Source organism: Bombina bombina, chromosome 4 (assembly GCF_027579735.1).
Source record: "Bombina bombina isolate aBomBom1 chromosome 4, aBomBom1.pri, whole genome shotgun sequence".
NCBI classification, from domain to species: Eukaryota; Metazoa; Chordata; class Amphibia; order Anura; family Bombinatoridae; genus Bombina; species Bombina bombina.
In genome coordinates, this window is record NC_069502.1 from 1,177,677,632 (window position 1) to 1,177,695,641 (window position 18,010).

General features: G+C 42.2%; 1 protein-coding gene across 1 annotated transcript in view; it reads right to left on the reverse strand.

Moving 5' to 3' along the window:
• Positions 1-18,010, reverse strand: part of PPP1CB (protein phosphatase 1 catalytic subunit beta) — a gene marked incomplete in the record, with an annotated part of 233,144 nt that overhangs the window by 16,243 nt on the left and 198,891 nt on the right.

Sequence of the window (18,010 nt, forward strand, 5' to 3'; positions counted from 1 at the left end):
TAAGCAGAAGAATCAAACTGAAACAGCTGCCTGAAGTACTTTTATACCAAAAACTGCTTCAGAAGAAGAAAACACATCAAAATGGTAGAATTTAGTAAAAGTATGCAAAGACGACCAAGTAGCTGCTATGCAAATCTGATCAACAGAAGCTTCATTCCTAAACGCCCAGGAAGTAGAAACTGACCTAGTAGAATGAGCCGTAATTCTTTGAGGCGGGAATTTACCCGACTCTACATAAGCATGATGAATCAAAGACTTTAACCAAGACGCCAAAGAAATGGCGGAGGCCTTCTGACCTTTTTCTGGACCCAGAAAAGATATCAAATAGACTAGAAGTCTTTCTAAAATCTTTAGTAGCTTCAACATAATATTTCAAAGCTCTTACTACATCCAAAGAATGTAAAGAGCTCTCCTTTGAATTCTTAGGATTAGGACACAATGAAGGAACAACAATTTCTCCTTTAATGTTGTTAGAATTCACAACCTTAGGTAAAAATTTAAATGAAGTCCGCAACACTGCCTTATCCTGATGAAAAATCAGAAAAGGAGATTCACAAGAAAGAGCAGATAATTCAGAAACTCTTCTAGCAGAAGAGATGGCCAAAAAGAACAAAAAACTTTCCAAGAAAGTAATTTAATGTCCAGAGAATGCATAGGTTCAAACGGAGGAGCTTGTAAAGCCTTCAGAACCAAATTAAGACTCCAAGGAGGAGAGATTGACTTAATGACAGGTTTGATGCAAACCAAAGCCTGTACAAAACAATGAATATCAGGAAGATTAGCAATCTTTCTGTGAAAAAGAACAGAGAGCAGAGATTTGTCCTTTCAAAGAACTTGCAGACAAACCTTATCCAAACCATCCTGAAGAAACTGTAAAATTCTAGGAATTCTAAAAGAATGCCAGGAGAATTTATGAGAAGAACACCAAGAAATGTAAGTCTTCCAGACTCTATAATAAATCTTCATAGACACAGATTTACGAGCCTGTAACATAGTATTAATTACTGAGTCAGAGAAACCTCTATGACTAAGAATCAAGCGTTCAATTTTCATACCTTCAAATTTAATGATTTGAGATCCTGATGGAAAAAAGGGCCTTGAGATAGAAGGTCTGGTCTTAACGGAAGAGTCCATCCGAATGAGATCCGCATACCAAAACCTGTGAGGCCATGCTGGAGCCACCAGCAGTACAAACGAACGTTCCATTAGAATTTTGGAAATCACTTTTGGAAGAAGAACTAGAGGCGGAAAAATATAGGCAGGATGATAATTCCAAGGAAGCGTCCACTGCCTCCATCTGAGGATCCCTGGATCTGGACAGATACCTGGGAAGTTTCTTGTTTAGATGAGAGGCCATCAGATCTATTTCTGAAAGTCCCCAGATTTGAACAATCCGAAGAAATACCTCTGGGTGAAGAGACCATTCGCCCGGATGTAACGTCTGGCGACTGAGATAATCCGCTTCCCAATTGTCTACACCTGGGATGTGAACCGCAGAGATTAGACAGGAGCTGGATTCCACCCATACAAGTATCCGAGACACTTCTTTCATAGCCTGAGGACTGAGTCCCACCCTGATGATTGACATATGCCACGGTTGTGACATTGTCTGTCTGAAAACAAATAAACGATTCTCTCTTCAGAAGAGGCCAGAACTGAAGAGCTCTGAAAATCGCACAGAGTTCCAAAATGTTTATCGGTAATCTCGCCTCCTGAGATTGCCAAACCCCCTGTGCCGTCAGAGATCCCCATACAGCTCCCCAACCTGACAGACTCGCATCTGTTGAGATCACAGTCCAGGTTGGACGAACAAAAGAAGCCCCTTGGACTAAACGATGGTGATCTATCCACCACGTCAGAGAGTGTCGTACATTGGGATTTAAGGATATTAATTGTGATATCTTTGTATAATCCCTGCACCATTGGTTCAGCATACAAAGCTGAAGAGGTCGCATGCGAAAACGAGCAAAAGGGATCGCGTCCGATGCAGCAGTAATGAGACCTAGAATTTCCATGCATAAAGCTACCGAAGGGAATGATTGAGACTGAAGGTTTCGACAGGCTGAAACCAATTTCAGACGTCTCTTTTCTGTTAGAGACAAGGTCATGGACACAATCTATTTGAAAACCCAAAAAGGTTACCTTTGTCTGAGGAATCAACGAACTCTTGGGTAAATTGATCCTCCAACCATGTCTTTGAAGAAACTACAAGTTGATTCGTATGAGATTCTGCAGAATGTGAAGACTGAGCAAGTACCAAGATATCGTCCAAATAAGGAAATACCGCAATACCCTGTTCTCTGATTACAGAGAGAAGGGCACTGAGAACCTTTGAAAAGATCCTTGGAGCTGTTGCTAGGCCAAATGGAAGGGCCACAAACTGGTAATGCTTGTCTAGAAAAGAGAATCTCAGAAACTGAAAGTGATCTGGATGAATCGGAATATGAAGATATGCATCCTGTAAATCTATTGTGGACATATAATGCCCTTGCTGAACAAAAGGCAGAATAGTCCTTTTAGTCACCATTTTGAATGTTGGTATCCTTACATAACGATTCAATATCATTAGATCCAGAACTGGTCTGAAGGAATTCTCCTTCTTTGGTACAATGAATAAATTTGAGTAAAACCCCAGACCCTGTTCCAGGACTGGAACTGGCACAATTACTCCAGCCAACTCTAGATCTGAAACACATTTCAGAAATGCCTGAGCCTTCACTGGATTTATTGGAATGCGAGAGAGAAAAAATCTCTTCGCAGGCGGCCTTACCTTGAAACCGATTCTGTACCCTTGTGAAACAATGTTCTGAATCCAAAGACTGTGAATCGAATTGATCCAAATGTCTTTGAAAAATCGTAACCTGCCCCCTACCAGCTGTGCTGGAATGAGGGCCGCACCTTCATGTGGACTTGGGAGCTGGTTTTGATTTTCTAAAAGGCTTGGATTTATTCCAGATTGGAGAAGGTTTCCAAACAGAAACCGTTCCTTTTGGGGAAGGGTCAGGCTTCTGTTCCTTATTCTGACGAAATGAACGAAAACGATTAGCAGCCCTATATTTACCTTTAGATTTTTTGTCCTGAGGCAAAAAAGTTCCTTTCCCCCCAGTAACAGTTGAAATAATAGAATCCAACTGGGAACCAAATAATTTATTACCTTGGAAAGAAAGAGAAAGCAAAGTTGACTTTGAAGACATATCTGCATTCCAAGTTTTAAGCCATAAAGCTCTTCTAGCTAAAATAGCTAAAGACATATACCTGACATCAACTCTAATGATATCAAAGATGGCATCACAAATAAAGTTATTAGCATGTTGAAGAAGTTTAACAATGCTATGAGTATTATGGTCTGATACTTGTTGTGCTAAAGCCTCCAACCAAAAGGTGGAAGCGGCAGCAACATCAGCCAAAGAAATAGCAGGCCTAAGAAGATTACCTGAACATAAATAAGCTTTCCTTAGAAAGGATTCAATCTTCCTATCTAAAGGATCCTTTAAGGAAGTACTATCTGCCGTAGGAATAGTAGTACGTTTAGCAAGAGTAGAGATAGCCCCATCAACTTTAGGGATTTTGTCCCAAAACTCTAATCTGTCAGATGGCACAGGATACAATTTCTTAAACCTTTGAGAAGGAGTAAAAGTACCCATATTATTCCATTCCCTAGAAATTACTTCAGAAATAGCATCAGGGACAGGAAAAACTTCAGGAATAACCAAAGGAGGTTTAAAAAACGAATTTAAACGCTTATTAGATTTAGTATCAAGAGGACTAGATTCCTCCATCTCCAATGCGATTAAAACTTCTTTAAGTAAAGAGCGAATAAATTCCATTTTAAATAAATATGAAGATTTATCAGTGTCAATATCTGAGACAGAATCCTCTGAACCAGAAAAATCCTCATCAGAAACAGACAAATCAGAATGATGACGGTCATTTAAAATTTCATCTGAAATATGAGAAGTTTTAAAAGACCTTTTACGTTTACTGGAAGGAGGAATAACAGACATAGCCTTCCTAATAGATTTAGAAACAAATTATTTTATATTAACAGGAACATCCTGAGTATTAGATGTTGAGGGAACAGCAACAGGTAATGGTATATTACTAATGAAAATACTATCTGCATTAGCAAGCTTATGACATTCATCACAAACTACAGCCGGATGAACAGTTACCACAAGTTTACAACAAATGCACTTAACTTTGGTAGAACCAGCATCAGGCAGCGTCTTTCCAGAAGTAGATTCTGATCCAGGGTCAATCTGAGACATCTTGCAATATGTAATTGATAATTTTGCTTTATATGTTGTTTTTTCTAATTCCTTAAATGACAGTTTCAGGAATGGGAAAAAATGCCAATGAACAAGCCTCTAGCAACCAGAAGCAATGAAAAATGAGACTGAAATAATGTGAAAAAAAGGTGGAGACAAGAATGATGCCCACATTTTTTTTAGCGCCAAAAAAGACGCCCACATTATTGGCACCTTAAATTTTTTGGCGCCAAGAATGATGCCACATCCGGTGACACCGACATTTTTGGCGCAAAATGTAAAACAAAAATGACGCAATCACAAACAACTTCCGGCGTCAAGTATGACGCCGGAAATGATAAAAAAAATTTGCGCCAAAAAAGTCAGCGCCAAGAATGACGCAATAAAATGAAGCATTTTCAGCCCCCGCGAGCCTAACAGCCCACAGGGAAAAAAGTTAATTTTTAAGGTAAGAAAAAAATTGAATATTCATATGCATTATCCCAAATAATGAAACTGCCTGTCTGAAATAAGGAATATTGATCATCCTGAATCAAGGCAAATATAAGTTTAAAGACATATATTTAGAACTTTATATATAAAGTGCCCAACCATAGCTTAGAGTGTCACAAAAAATAAGACTTACTTACCCCAGGACACTCATCTACATATAGTAGATAGCCAAACCAGTACTGAAACGAGAATCAGTAGAGGTAATGGTATATAAGAGTATATCGTCGATCTGAAAAGGGAGGTAAGAGATGAATCTCTACGACCGATAACAGAGAACCTATGAAATAGATCCCGTAGAAGGAGACCATTGAATTCAAATAGGCAATACTCTCTTCACATCCCTCTGACATTCACTGCACACAGAGGAAAACCGGGCTCCAGCCTGCTGCGAAGCGCATATCAACGTAGAATCTAGCACAAAAACTTACTTCACCACCTCCACGGGAGGCAAAGTTTGTAAAACTGAATTGTGGGTGTGGTGAGGGGTGTATTTATAGGCATTTTAAGGTTTGGGAAACTTTGCCCCTCCTGGTAGGAATGTATATCACATACGTCACTAGCTCATGGACTCTTGCTAATTACATGAAAGAAATTGCATGCTCTATCTGAAGCATGAAAGAAAAAAATTAGGGGTTAGTATCCCTTTAACGGTCCGTAACACTGCATAATCTGTGAAGCTGCTGATTTCTAACGTGGAACACAGGAAGTGATACAGGGCCAGACAAAAAGGCGCGCAATAGACTGCCGCCGAATCTAACTCCGCCCATCGTGGGAGTAACCACAAGAAACTCACGATCGGCTAAATGTCTTATCAGATGTATTATAAAGTATAAATGTATTATAGCCAGATTCTCCTTGTCCCCAGTGCCTGCTCTGCTGCCCTTAATAAACACTCCCCTAACTAGGTGAATGTGACTTGCCCCCCAAAAATTTTTAAAATGTGAAAGTGCCATCTTTTTCTCTGTATGTGTCCCAGGAAAAATTAGTTATCCCTTACCTTAAGACTTCTGCCAGGCAGCACGGCAGCTCACTAGGTTTGAGAGGCCAGATCCCTCACATGGACCTGTGGTTAGAAACACTGAGTAATCTTACTCAGGCTTGTATGGGAAGGGCAGCATAAATATATGGGAGGAGCAGTGAGAATTATGTCCCACAAGTTCCCATTGCTTGAAAAGCCACCACTGCTCTAATGAAGAGACTGATATGGACTATGGCTACACTCTAGAGCAAAGCAGCACAATCTTGTACTACTTAAATAATAAAATCTTGCTTGAAGAATCTTTTCCTAACACCTAACTTTACCACTTCCTTGCTCCAACGTAGGCAAAGAGAATGACTGGAGTTGGAGGGAAGGGAGGTGATATTTAACAGCTTTGCTCTTTGCCGCCTCCTGCTGGGCAGGAGTGATATTCCCAATAGTAATTAGATAATCTGTAGACTCATTGCGTCAGAAAGAAAAGTTAATAGGAGTAATCAGAAAGTTGCTTAAAAACTGCATGCTGTATCTGAATCATGAAAGTTTAATTTTGAATAAACTATTGCTTTTTTTTGACTTGCTGGTGGTTCTTTTGCATGAAATGTGTTTAATGTCCTTTTTAAGCTTGCATAATGTATTTTGCAATTCCCTCTAATCATGGGTACTGCCATTTTGAAACTTAGGTTACATTGCAGGTATCTAAAAGTTGCTGCAAATTTGCAAGCACGTCAGCACTGAAATGAAATTTCAACATGGCGTCACCCATGACTAGAGGGAGACGGGGAATATCTTCAATACTATGCTTCTAAAATGTACTTTTAAGCTTCTCATGTATGGACCTTGCGAGAAGCTAAACACATAAATTGATAGTTATGTCTAGTAATCCATCCTCTATTGGATGCTTTGTTATAACTGACAGGACTGATTATATACTATTCTTTTTGCTTATGGAATAGCACACTATTCATATTAGAGGAAGAATTATGTCAGAGGAAATTTTTTTTTTTTATTTTTTTATTATTAATAATTATTTAAATAAAAAGGGGTATAATGTATCATGGAAGTGCAGGTTAAAACATACAGCAACATATGCACGTCATATACAATACTGTTTTGTTTGTTTTTCCTTCACTAGGACTATTACATCTAGCAACATATTTAAATGTACACCTATACTCCAGGCATTTTGGATATAGCTTAAAAAAAAATTAAATAAACAAACAAACAAACGTAACCACCCATAAATTATGCTTACCAGATAATTTAATTTCCTGCTGTATAAGGAGAGTCCACAGCTTCATTCCTTACTGTTGGGAAATACTGAACCTGGCCACCAGGAGGAAGCAAAGACACCAGCCAAAGGCTTAAAATACCTCTACCACTTCCCCTATCGCTCAGTCATTCTGCCGAGGGAACAAGGAACAGTAGGAGAAATATCAGGGTATAAAAAGTTGCTAGAAGAGAAATATAAATTTAGGGGGTTGCCCCCCGGAGAAACACGGGCGAGGGCCGTGGACTCTCCTTATACAGAAGGAAATTAAATTATCTGGTAAGCATAATTTATGCTTTCCTTCTTAATATAAGGAGTCTACACGGCTTCATTCCTTACCGTTGGGAAACTTATACCCAAGCTCTAGAGGACACTAAATAACGGGGAGGGACAAAAATAGAGTCGGACCCTAATCTGAGGGCACTACAGCCTACAAAACCTCTCCCCCGAAGGCTGCTTCAGCTGAAGCAAAAACATCAAACTTGTAAAATTTAGAAAAAGTAAGGAAGACCAGGTAGCCGCCTTACAAAGCTGATCCATAGAGGCCTCGTCCTTAAAAGGCCCAAGAGGAAGTCACTGCTCTAGTAGAATGAGCCGTAATTCTCTAAAGAGGTTTATGTCCCGATGTCTCATAAGATAGGCGGACAAGACTCCTCAACCAAAAAGATAAGGAAGTCGAAGAGACCATCTGACCCTTACGCTTCCCAGAATATGCCACAAACAAGGAAGAAGTTTGTCTAAAATCCTTAGTAGCCTGAAGATAAAACTTCAAGGCAGGAAGCATGTCCAAATTCGGAAGTAAACATTCCTTCGAAGAAGAATTAGGACACAAAGAAGGGACCACAATATCTTGAATGATGTTGCGGTCTGACACGACTTTTGGGAGAAACCCTAACTTAGTACGTAGGACAGCCTTATCCGAATCGAACACCAGATAAGGAGGTTCACATTGCAAGGCGCTAATTTCAGATACTCTACGCAGAAGCAATAGCCAGTAGAAAAAGAACCTTCCATGACAACAACTTAATGTTAATTTCAGACTCCAAAGGGGAGCCGAAGATCTGAAAACAGGTCTGATCCTAATGAGAGCCTTAACAAAAGACTGAACATCTGGAAGCTCAGAGAGCCTCTTGTGCAGTAAAACAGACAAGGCCGAAATCTGTCCCCTCAGGGAACTGGCCGAAAGACCCTTCACCAGACCATCCTGAAGAAATATAATCCTGGCAACTTTAACTTTATGCCAAGGAAATCCACGCTCTTCAAACCAGAATAAGTAGGTTCTCCACACCTTATGATAGATGTGACTAGTAACCGGCTTACTAGCTTGAATGAGTATTAATAACTCTCTCAGAAAACCCTCTCTTGGCAAGGACTAAGCATTCAATCTCCATGCAGTCTGCCTCAAAGAATCTAGATTTTGACGAACAAAAAACAGAATTTATGTTTACCTGATAAATTACTTTCTCCAACGGTGTGTCCGGTCCACGGCGTCATCCTTACTTGTGGGATATTCTCTTCCCCAACAGGAAATGGCAAAGAGCCCAGCAAAGCTGGTCACATGATCCCTCCTAGGCTCCGCCTTCCCCAGTCATTCGACCGACGTAAAGGAGGAATATTTGCATAGGAGAAACCATATGATACCGTGGTGACTGTAGTTAAAGAAAATAAATTATCAGACCTGATTAAAAAACCAGGGCGGGCCGTGGACCGGACACACCGTCGGAGAAAGTAATTTATCAGGTAAACATAAATTCTGTTTTCTCCAACATAGGTGTGTCCGGTCCACGGCGTCATCCTTACTTGTGGGAACCAATACCAAAGCTTTAGGACACGGATGAAGGGAGGGAGCAAATCAGGTCACCTAGATGGAAGGCACCACGGCTTGCAAAACCTTTCTCCCAAAAATAGCCTCAGAAGAAGCAAAAGTATCAAACTTGTAAAATTTAGTAAAAGTGTGCAGTGAAGACCAAGTCGCTGCCTTACATATCTGATCAACAGAAGCCTCGTTCTTGAAGGCCCATGTGGAAGCCACAGCCCTAGTGGAATGAGCTGTGATTCTGTCAGGAGGCTGCCGTCCGGCAGTCTCGTAAGCCAATCTGATGATGCTTTTAATCCAAAAAGAGAGAGAGGTAGAAGTTGCTTTTTGACCTCTCCTTTTACCAGAATAAACAACAAACAAGGAAGATGTTTGTCTAAAATCCTTTGTAGCATCTAAATAGAATTTTAGAGCACGAACAACATCCAAATTGTGCAACAAACGTTCCTTCTTTGAAACTGGATTCGGACACAAAGAAGGCACGACTATCTCCTGGTTAATGTTTTTGTTAGAAACAACTTTCGGAATGTAAGGGTTCAAACGGAACCCCCTGAAGAACTGAAAGAACTAAATTGAGACTCCAAGGAGGAGTCAAAGGCTTGTAAACAGGCTTGATTCTAACCAGAGCCTGAACAAAGGCCTGAACATCTGGCACAGCTGCCAGCTTTTTGTGAAGTAACACAGACAAGGCAGAAATCTGTCCCTTCAAGGAACTTGCAGATAATCCTTTCTCCAAACCTTCTTGAAGAAAGGATAGAATCTTAGGAATTTTTACCTTGTCCCAAGGGAATCCTTTAGATTCACACCAACAGATATATTTTTTCCATATTTTGTGGTAAATTTTTCTAGTTACAGGCTTTCTGGCCTGAACAAGAGTATCAATGACAGAATCTGAGAATCCTCGCTTTGATAAGATCAAGCGTTCAATCTCCAAGCAGTCAGTTGGAGTGAGACCAGATTCGGATGTTCGAACGGACCTTGAACAAGAAGGTCTCGTCTCAAAGGTAGCTTCCATGGTGGAGCCGATGACATATTCACCAGGTCTGCATACCAAGTCCTGCGTGGCCACGCAGGAGCTAACAAGATCACCGATGCCCTCTCCTGATTGATCCTGGCTACCAGCCTGGGGATGAGAGGAAACGGCGGGAATACATAAGCTAGTTTGAAGGTCCAAGGTGCTACTAGTGCATCTACTAGAGTCGCCTTGGGATCCCTGGATCTGGACCCGTAGCAAGGAACCTTGAAGTTCTGACGAGAGGCCATCAGATCCATGTCTGGAATGCCCCACAGTTGAGTAATTTGGGCAAAGATTTCCGGATGGAGTTCCCACTCCCCCGGATGAAATGTCTGACGACTCAGAAAATCCGCTTCCCAATTTTCCACTCCTGGGATGTGGATTGCAGACAAGTGGCAGGAGTGAGTCTCCGCCCATTGAATGATTTTGGTCACTTCTTCCATCGCCAGGGAACTCCTTGTTCCCCCCTGACGGTTGATGTACGCAACAGTTGTCATGTTGTCTGATTGAAACCGTATGAACTTGGCCTTTGCTAGCTGAGGCCAAGCCTTGAGAGCATTGAATATCGCTCTCAGTTCCAGAATATTTATCGGTAGAAGAGATTCTTCCCGAGACCAAAGACCCTGAGCTTTCAGGGGTCCCCAGACCGCGCCCCAGCCCACCAGACTGGCGTCGGTCGTGACAATGACCCACTCTGGTCTGCGGAAGCTCATCCCCTGTGAGAGGTTGTCCAGGGACAGCCACCAACGGAGTGAATCTCTGGTCCTCTGATTTACTTGTATCGTCGGAGACAAGTCTGTATAGTCCCCATTCCACTGACTGAGCATGCACAGTTGTAATGGTCTTAGATGAATGCGCGCAAAAGGAACTATGTCCATTGCCGCTACCATCAAACCTATTACTTCCATGCACTGCGCTATGGAAGGAAGAGGAACAGAATGAAGTATTTGACAAGAGTTCAGAAGTTTTGTTTTTCTGGCCTCTGTCAGAAAAATCCTCATTTCTAAGGAGTCTATTATTGTTCCCAAGAAGGGAACCCTTGTTGACGGAGATAGAGAACTCTTTTCTACGTTCACTTTCCATCCGTGAGATCTGAGAAAGGCCAGGACAATGTCCGTGTGAGCCTTTGCTTGAGGAAGGGACGACGCTTGAATCAGAATGTCGTCCAAGTAAGGTACTACTGCAATGCCCCTTGGTCTTAGCACCGCTAGAAGGGACCCTAGTACCTTTGTGAAAATCCTTGGAGCAGTGGCTAATCCGAACGGAAGTGCCACAAACTGGTAATGCTTGTCCAGGAATGCGAACCTTAGGAACCGATGATGTTCCTTGTGGATAGGAATATGTAGATACGCATCCTTTAAATCCACCGTGGTCATGAATTGACCTTCCTGGATGGAAGGAAGAATTGTTCGAATGGTTTCCATTTTGAACGATGGAACCTTGAGAAACTTGTTTAGGATCTTGAGATCTAAGATTGGTCTGAACGTTCCCTCTTTTTTGGGAACTACGAACAGATTGGAGTAGAACCCCATCCCTTGTTCTCCTAATGGAACAGGATGAATCACTCCCATTTTTAACAGGTCTTCTACACAATGCAAGAATGCCTGTTTTTTTATGTGGTCTGAAGACAATTGAGACCTGTGGAATCTCCCCCTTGGGGGAAGCCCCTGGAATTCCAGAAGATAACCTTGGGAGACTATTTCTAGCGCCCAAGGATCCAGAACATCTCTTGCCCAAGCCTGAGCGAAGAGAGAGAGTCTGCCCCCCACCAGATCCGGTCCCGGATCGGGGGCCAACATCTCATGCTGTCTTGGTAGCAGTGGCAGGTTTCTTGGCCTGCTTTCCTTTGTTCCAGCCTTGCATTGGTCTCCAGGCTGGTTTGGCTTGAGAAGTATTACCCTCCTGCTTAGAGGACGTAGCACTTGGGGCTGGTCCGTTTCTGCGAAAGGGATGAAAATTAGGTTTATTTTTGGCCTTGAAAGACCTATCCTGAGGAAGGGCGTGGCCCTTGCCCCCAGTGATATCAGAGATAATCTCTTTCAAGTCAGGGCCAAACAGCGTTTTCCCCTTGAAAGGAATGTTAAGCAATTTGTTCTTGGAAGACGCATCCGCTGACCAAGATTTTAACCAAAGCGCTCTGCGCGCCACAATAGCAAACCCAGAATTTTTCGCCGCTAACCTAGCCAATTGCAAAGTGGCGTCTAGGGTGAAAGAATTAGCCAATTTGAGAGCACGAATTCTGTCCATAATCTCCTCATAAGAAGAAGAATTATTATTGATCGCCTTTTCTAGCTCATCGAACCAGAAACACGCGGCTGTAGTGACAGGGACAATGCATGAAATTGGTTGTAGAAGGTAACCTTGCTGAACAAACATCTTTTTAAGCAAACCTAATTTTTTATCCATAGGATCTATGAAAGCACAACTATCTTCTATGGGTATAGTGGTGCGTTTGTTTAGAGTAGAAACCGCCCCCTCGACCTTGGGGACTGTCTGCCATAAGTCCTTTCTGGGGTCGACCATAGGAAACAATTTTTTAAATATGGGGGGAGGGACGAAAGGTATACCGGGCCTTTCCCATTCTTTATTTACAATGTCCGCCACCCGCTTGGGTATAGGAAAAGCTTCGGGGGGCCCCGGGACCTCTAGGAACTTGTCCATTTTACATAGTTTCTCTGGAATGACCAAATTCTCACAATCATCCAGAGTGGATAACACCTCCTTAAGCAGAGCGCGGAGATGTTCCAACTTAAATTTAAATGTAATCACATCAGGTTCAGCTTGTTGAGAAATTTTCCCTGAATCTGAAATTTCTCCCTCAGACAAAACCTCCCTGGCCCCCTCAGACTGGTGTAGGGGCCCTTCAGAACCAATATCATCAGCGTCCTCATGCTCTTCAGTATTTCCTAAAACAGAGCAGTCGCGCTTTCGCTGATAAGTGGGCATTTTGGCTAAAATGTTTTTGATAGAATTATCCATTACAGCCGTTAATTGTTGCATAGTAAGGAGTATTGGCGCGCTAGATGTACTAGGGGCCTCCTGTGTGGGCAAGACTGGTGTAGACGAAGGAGGGGATGATGCAGTACCATGCTTACTCCCCTCACTTGAGGAATCATCTTGGGCATCATTTTCTCTAAATTTTGTGTCACATAAATCACATCTATTTAAATGAGAAGGAACCTTGGCTTCCCCACATTCAGAACACAGTCTATCTGGTAGTTCAGACATGTTAAACAGGCATAAACTTGATAACAAAGTACAAAAAACGTTTTAAAATAAAACCGTTACTGTCACTTTAAATTTTAAACTGAACACACTTTATTACTGCAATTGCGAAAAAGTATGAAGGAATTGTTCAAAATTCACCAAAATTTCACCACAGTGTCTTAAAGCCTTAAAAGTATTGCACACCAAATTTGGAAGCTTTAACCCTTAAAATAACGGAACCGGAGCCGTTTTTATATTTAACCCCTTTACAGTCCCTGGTATCTGCTTTGCTGAGACCCAACCAAGCCCAAAGGGGAATTCGATACCAAATGACGCCTTCAGAAAGTCTTTTCTATGTATCAGAGCTCCTCACACATGCATCTGCATGTCATGCTTCTCAAAAACAAGTGCGCAATACAGGCGCAAAAATGAGACTCTGCCTATGATTAGGGAAAGCCCCTAGAGAATAAGGTGTCCAATACAGTGCCTGCCGGTTATTTAACAAAATTCCCAAGATTAAAATAATTCCTCAAGGCTATGGAGTATAAAATATGTTTATATATAAATCGATTTAGCCCAGAAAATGTCTACAGTCTTAAAAAGCCCTTGTGAAGCCCTTTTTTACTGTCTGTAATAAAAATGGCTTACCGGATCCCATAGGGAAAATGACAGCTTCCAGCATTACATCGTCTTGTTAGAATGTGTCATACCTCAAGCAGCAAAAGTCTGCTCACTGTTCCCCCAACTGAAGTTAATTCCTCTCAACAGTCCTGTGTGGAAACAGCCATCGATTTTAGTAACGGTTGCTAAAATCATTTTCCTCTTACAAACAGAAATCTTCATCTCTTTTCAGTTTCAGAGTAAATAGTACATACCAGCACTATTTTAAAATAACAAACTCTTGATTGAATAATAAAAACTACAGTTAAACACTAAAAAACTCTAAGCCATCTCCGTGGAGATGTTGCCTGTACAACGGCAAAGAGAATGACTGGGGAAGGCGGAGCCTAGGAGGGATCATGTGACCAGCTTTGCTGGGCTCTTTGCCATTTCCTGTTGGGGAAGAGAATATCCCACAAGTAAGGATGACGCCGTGGACCGGACACACCTATGTTGGAGAAAGAAGCCTGTTTGAGTAGATCCCTGCGACAAGGTAACTTCCATGGAGAAGATGACATCCTCACTAGATCCGAACTACATACTTCGCGGCCACGATGGAGCAATCAGTATTACAGACGCCTGCTTCTGCTTGATGCGGGCCACTACCCGAGGAAGGAGTGGTAATGGCAGAAAAAGGTAGATTAGACTGAACCTCCAAGGCACCGCGCTAATGCATCTATTAGGTCTACCTGAGGATCCATGGACCTCGACGTATATCTGGGTATTGAGACGGGACGCCATGAGATCTATCTCCTGCGTTCCCCAGATGTTGCATATCTCCGCAAACACTGGAGAGACTATTCCCCTGGATGAAAGGATTGTCTGCTGAGAAAATCTGCATCTTAGTTATCCACACCCGGAATGTGGATTACTGACAGCGAACAGCTGTGGGCCTCCGCCCACTCCAGAATCCTAGATACTTCCCTCATTGCTAGCGAGCTTCTCGTCCCCCCCTGATGGTTTATGTAAGCCACCGAGGTTATATTGTCTGATTGGAATCTAATAAACTGGGACGAACCCAGAAGAGGCCAAACCTTGAGAGCATTGCAGATTGCTCGAAATTCCAGAATGTTGATAGGGAGGGAGCGTTCCTCCCTAGACCACAGGCCCTGTGCCTTCTTGACAATCTAAACAGCTGACCTTCCTGATAGACTTGCGTCTGTAGAAAACAAAAAGAAAAAAAAACTGGCACTACACTGTAGGTAAGTGAGATAAGAAATTTGTATTCCGGTGCTACCCCTTTAAATAAGATACATTTAAACACTAGAGGATAGACAGATTAGGGGTTTAGATAGCACTCACTCTCACTTTCAAAGGTGACATTATAAAACATACATGCTTTATTTAATTAAGTAAAAAAGAAAAGGGGGATGAACCTCCCTGGGAATGGTTAAACTACCCACAACCTTAGAACCAAAAACAACTTTTAAAAGCAAATAAACCGCTAGTCACTCCTCTGTTTCCTGGCCGGGAACTGGAAACACCGGCATCAGGTGGCTAGAGTGACAATGCGGTATTAGACTCTAAAGTTTAAATAACAAACGCGTTTCGGCTCCGTGAGCCTTTGTCAATGTTTCACTTAGAGATTCTAAAATGAATAAGCCGAGGCTGTAGTGTGCGCGGCTTTTTATTTGAACCTTGTACTATTGCTATCCAATCCGGAGGGTGCTACAAGACAACGCCTCATTATCTATCAATGGGCGTTCAGGTATGCTTCCACCCACTGTTAAAAGAACTAGGATTGGATATTGTTTAGGTTCTCTTCTAATGGTCTGCACTATTATTGGTGGATTATATCAGAAAAGTAAAAGTCAATCACGCTCTTTCTCTTGCATTACTTAAAAGATGACATTTATTACCATCCTATAACGGTGAATTGAAGATATATATTATCAATAAAAAATCGTTCAATTTGGAAATTAATCCAACACCGGATAAATCTCTTATAAAGTGTTATTATTTATCATTCATGGTAAGACATCAACCTACAAGTAAGATGCATATTAATTAGAATCCTAATTTCAATCCCTATTTGCTTATAGATAACAATTCCTTAGAAGATAGATCTATCTCCTGCGTTCCCCAGATGTTGCATATCTCCGCAAACACTGGAGAGACTATTCCCCTGGATGAAAGGATTGTCTGCTGAGAAAATCTGCATCTTAGTTATCCACACCCGGAATGTGGATTACTGACAGCGAACAGCTGTGGGCCTCCGCCCACTCCAGAATCCTAGATACTTCCCTCATTGCTAGCGAGCTTCTCGTCCCCCCCTGATGGTTTATGTAAGCCACCGAGGTTATATTGTCTGATTGGAATCTAATAAACTGGGACGAACCCAGAAGAGGCCAAACCTTGAGAGCATTGCAGATTGCTCGAAATTCCAGAATGTTGATAGGGAGGGAGCGTTCCTCCCTAGACCACAGGCCCTGTGCCTTCTTGACAATCTAAACAGCTGACCTTCCTGATAGACTTGCGTCTGTAGTCACAATCTCCCAGGAAGGTCTTAGAAAGGATGTCCCTCGGGACAGATCTGGACAGAGCCACCAAGAGAGCGATTCTCTCGGCTGTCCAGGGAAATCTGTTGAGACAGATCCAAATGATTGCCGTTCCACTGAACCTGGCAAAGGGAATTAAGTCCATGCTTAACACCATGAGACCAATCACCTCCATACACTGAGCCACAGATGGCCTTAAGGAGATCCGGAGGGCAAGACATGCCGAAGCTAGCTTGCAACGTCTCTGATCGGTTAGAAATATCCTCATAGTACCCAGGAATTCTATCCTGTGCCTTGGAATGAGAGCTTTTCTATAAGGTTTATCTTCTATCCATGTGATCAAAGGGAGAGAAGAGATACCGAATGATCCTCCGCCAGACGAAAGTATGGTGCTTGAACCAGAATGTCGTCCAAGTATGGAGCTACCGCTATACCTTGGGTTCAGGCAACAGCTAGGAGAGCCCCTAGAACCTTTGTAAAGATTCTTGAAGCAGTAGCTAGACCAAAACAGAAGTGCAATGAACTGGAAGTGTTGATCCAGGAACGCAAACCTTACGAACTGTGGATTGGAACGTGAAGGTAGGCATCCTTCAGATCTATAGTGGTCATGAACTTTCCTTCCTGAACTAAAGGAAGGATGGACCTTGTCTATCTTGAATGAGGGGACATTTAGAAACTTGTTTAAAGGGACACTGTACCCAATTTTTTTCTTTTGTAATTCAGAAAGAGCATGCAATTTTAAGCAACTTTCTAATTTACTCCTATTATCAATTTTTCTTAGTTCTCTTGCTATCATTATTTGAAAAAGAAGGCATCTAAGCTTTTTTTTTTGGTTTCAGTACTCTGGAAAGCACTTTTTTATTGGTGGATGAATTTATCCACCAATCAGCAAGGACAACCCAGGTTGTTCACCAAAAATGGGCCGGCATCTAAACTTACATTCTTGCATTTCAAATAAAGATACCAAGAGAATGAAGAAAATTTGATAATAGGAGTAAATTAGAAAGTTGCTTAAAATGTCATGCTTAATCTGAATCACGAAAGAAACATTTTGGGTACAGTGTCCCTTTAAGCACTTTAGGTCCAGATACATGCGGAAAGTTCCCTCCTTCTTTGGGACCACAAAACAGGTTTGAATAGTATCCCAAACCTCTTTCTGCGATAGGAACCGGGACAATGACCCCTAAAGGAGGACAGATCCCGCACGCACCCCAGAAAGGCTTCCCTCTTTTTTGGTTTTGAAGACAGACTTGAGGAGAAATCTGCCCTTGGGTGGATGAGACTTGAAACCTATCTTGTATCCCTGAGCTATGACCCACAAGACCCACAGATCCTGCACGTCCCTGAACCAAGCGCCTGAAAACGGCAACAGTCTGCTCCCTACACGATCCAGCGCCGGATCAGGGGCCGCCCCTTCATGTTGACTTGTTCGTCAGGCTTCTTGTTCTGCTTGGATTTATTCCATGATTGAGCCGGCTTCCAAGTGCTCTTGGTTTGCTTGGGCTTAGAGGACTGCTAACGTTGGGATTTTTCAGAACGAAAATAGATTTGTTCTTTTTATACCATCAGCATGCGACAATGGAGATCACTGATGGGTATGCACCACACAGGACGGCAAGTCCTCAGAGGTGGATGGCTCGGTAGTACTAAAGGGGTTAACCTTGTTAGACATAATCTTGTTGATGCATATGGAACATAGTTGAGAGGGCGGGCACACCAAGGCCTCCTCACAATATAGACAGGTATTACTATTAGGAATAGAGTGAGTACGCTCAAGCATATCAGAATCCTCCATAACTTGCGCCAAC